At 39.0% G+C, this 3185-nt stretch overlaps 1 non-coding gene across 1 annotated transcript; it reads right to left on the minus strand.

The window, feature by feature from the left end:
* Positions 1–1666: 1666 nt before the first annotated feature.
* Positions 1667–1773, minus strand: LOC145621682 (small nucleolar RNA R71). Its single transcript, XR_014108497.1, has one exon. It is a non-coding gene; the product is annotated as a small nucleolar RNA R71 (small nucleolar RNA).
* Between the last annotated feature and the right edge of the window lie 1412 nt (positions 1774–3185).

Consider the following 3185-nt stretch of genomic DNA (forward strand, 5'->3'; position numbering starts at 1 on the left):
TTTGTATATATTGTTATTTGTCCCTATTGGATAATTAGTTTTTAGGAGAATTTTAGAGAGAGAAACTCAAGAACTTTAGAGAGAGAAACTCGTGATTTTTGGTGATTGCTCAAGAATTCCTCGTTGTTATTGATCTTTAGATCAAAGTTTTGTAAGGTTCTTCTTCTTGATTTCAATACAAGTTTGATTCTAGTTGATTTCATTTATTTTCCATGTTATTGTTGATTGATTGAAGTTAGTTTGATGATTGATTGTAGTTTAATTGATTTTTGATTGATTGTTGGTTTAATCTTTGTTTTCAATTATGTTGATGATGAAATTGATGATTGTTGTAGTTTTGATCTTGATTCCTAAGGCTAGTGAGTAGTTTTCTAGCTAGGGAAATGGTGAAGCATGTTTGAGTGTTGGATTAGAGTAATTTGGGGATAATTGATGGAGTTGATGATATGATTAAATTTGGTTGATAATTCATGTGCATGTGTGTGATCAATTGAAGTTTGGCCATCTTTGATTATTGCACTAGATTGCATTGTGAGCTTTCTATGATACGGACCATTGATTAGTAACTTGCAATTTCACGATTGAGGTGCTTTGTGACGTTCCCTAGGTAGTGTTTAGCGTAGTTGACGCTAGTTAGACCTCTGGGTGAACTATCTTGGTATGCTCTTTTGGATACATGATGATCCTCCTTCATATCACTTGACTTAGTCGGTTTGACCTCCCAAATTACCATTTTCCATTACAATTACATGTGGATCCATTGCCCTAGTGTCTTTAGATTGATTTCATACAAGTTCTTGCATCATTTAGCTCTAGCTCTAGTTTCCTTCATAAACCCCCTTTACTTGACTTCGAAATAGCTTGACTTAGGCATTGTGCATTCGACCTCCATTCCTTTGTGTTCGACCTTGACTTACCACTACACTAAATAGGGGCTTGTTAAGTTATAAATTTTGTTTGATTGGGTGGGGTGGTAGCCCAATGATCTACCGTTCTCCTTCCCATCAAAATGGCGCCGTTTCCAGGGAATGGTGCTTTGAGTGCATGTTGTTGTTGAGTCTATTTCATTTCATTTGCAAAATACAAAAAGATTTTACACTTTAGGCTACACTTGTAGCCGTGCTACTTATATTTTCTTTGAGTTTTGTATGCATAGGTCCCGAGATCGCTCATTTGTTCCCTTTGATCCGGAGATTGAAAGAAATCTCTCAAGCAGGAGAGTAGCAAACAAGACTTTGGTTATAGTTCCTCAAGCGAAGAAGAGATTGAACAAGAGCAAGTCATGGGAGAACAACCAAGAGTTGCCTTGAAAGAAATAGGAGTACCCGGTGCATATAGGTTCGAGAGCGGCATAGCTCCACCTACAACACCGGCAAACGACTTTGAAATTCGGCCGGCAATGATCACCCTAATTGAGAGGAGACAATATAGTGGGGCAAAGAACGAGAGCCCATTGAACCATCTTAAGGAGTTTGAAAAATATTGCAACACGATCAAGGTTAATGGAGTGTCTCAAGAATTCATCCGCCTTAAGTTGTTCCCTTTCTCCCTCATAGGAAGGTCTTTGGAATGGCTAGACAAAGAGGTGAAGCCCAATTCATTAAGAACTTGGGATGATTTCAATAAAGCTTTCTTGTCCCGTTTCTATCCTCAAAAGAAAACGGCGGAGGTAAGGGCTTTAATTCAAGGATTCAAGCAAAAGCCAAATGAGAGTCTTTATGAAGCATGGGAGAGATTCAAGGAGTACCATAGAGAATGTCCTCACCACGGAATTCCAACATATCAATTGATCCAAATCTTCTATGGTGGTTTGAGTCCTCAAGGCAAGGCATGTCTTGATGGAGGGGCCGGTGGTCCAATCATGAACAAAACTGAAGAAGAAGTTGTGGACATAATAGAGGATGTGGTGACGTACTATAGAGATTGGCAAGATGGGGAAAGAGATTCTTCAAGCAAGCAATCTTCGTTGTACTCGGTGGGCCATCTCAATGCCATCAACAATCTTTCCTCTCAAATGACAAACTTGGGAAAGGAGATGATGGCGATCAAGGCCAAGTTGGAGAGTGTTTCTTCCTCTTCCCAAGCTCCAAATCTTCCCTCCCAAATTAAGGGGAGAGGTACTTCTTCTATCTCTCAAACTCCTTCTATTTCACATAATATGCCTATGGGATGTTTGTTTTGTGATGTATGTGGATCATATGACCATGGTTCCAGTAATTGCAACAATGAATGTGTTGATGAGTTTGACAACAATGAGTGTGAACATGTTAATTTTGTGTCAAACAACAATGTTCAAAGGTTTGATAATCAAAGAGGCCAATGGAATAGGAATTACCAGAACCAAGGCAATTTTGACAACTATAATCATGGTGCTGGTTATAGGAACCAAGGGAATCAAGGTTCTCGTGGTAACCATAACCAAGGTTATAGTGGCCAAAATCATAGCTAAAATTATGGTAGTCAAAACCAAGGCTATGGTAATCAAAACCAAGGTTATGGAAATCATAACCAAGGTAATGGTAACCATAATCATGGTGGTGGTAACCATAATCAAGGTTATGGTTCAAATCAAAATAGGGGTAATTTGAACAATCAAGGAAGGGGAAATTTTCAAAACAATGCTCAAAGAGGTCCCCCACCCGGATTTGTTCCAAAGACTCAAGGTGAAAATTCCTATTCACAACCTTCTTCTCCTAGGATTGCTTTGGAGGAATTGATTGATAATCAAACCAAGATCATTATCACCTATATGGCGGTTAGTGATAAGAAATTCTATGAGATGATGACCCACAATAAGATGCTTGAGACTCAAATTACCCAATTAGCAAGCACTAGTAAGGATTATGCTAGTCCTTCATCTTTGCCTTTCCAAGGTGTTGAACCAAAGAAACCCGTGTACTCTATTGCCACAAGTGGTGGAAATGACTTTAATGAGGGAGTTTCTTGTTCAAAAAAGGAAAGAGATGAGAGTGGTGCTATGGAGAATGAAGTGGAGAGGGTTGAGTCCAAGGAAATTTATTGTGAGGGTGAGGAAAAAGAAGAATGTGTTGTTGAAAAGATGAGTGAGGTAGAGAGATTTCCCGATCTACCATACCCCCAAAAATACTTGAGATTCAAAATGGATGAGCAATTTGGGAAGTTCCTTGAAGTTCTTAAGGAAGTCCATGATTCCCCACCCTCTACCG

The sequence above is a fragment of the Chenopodium album genome, chromosome 27 (genome assembly GCF_948465745.1).
Source record: "Chenopodium album chromosome 27, dcCheAlbu1.1, whole genome shotgun sequence".
Lineage (NCBI taxonomy): Eukaryota > Viridiplantae > Streptophyta > Magnoliopsida > Caryophyllales > Amaranthaceae > Chenopodium > Chenopodium album.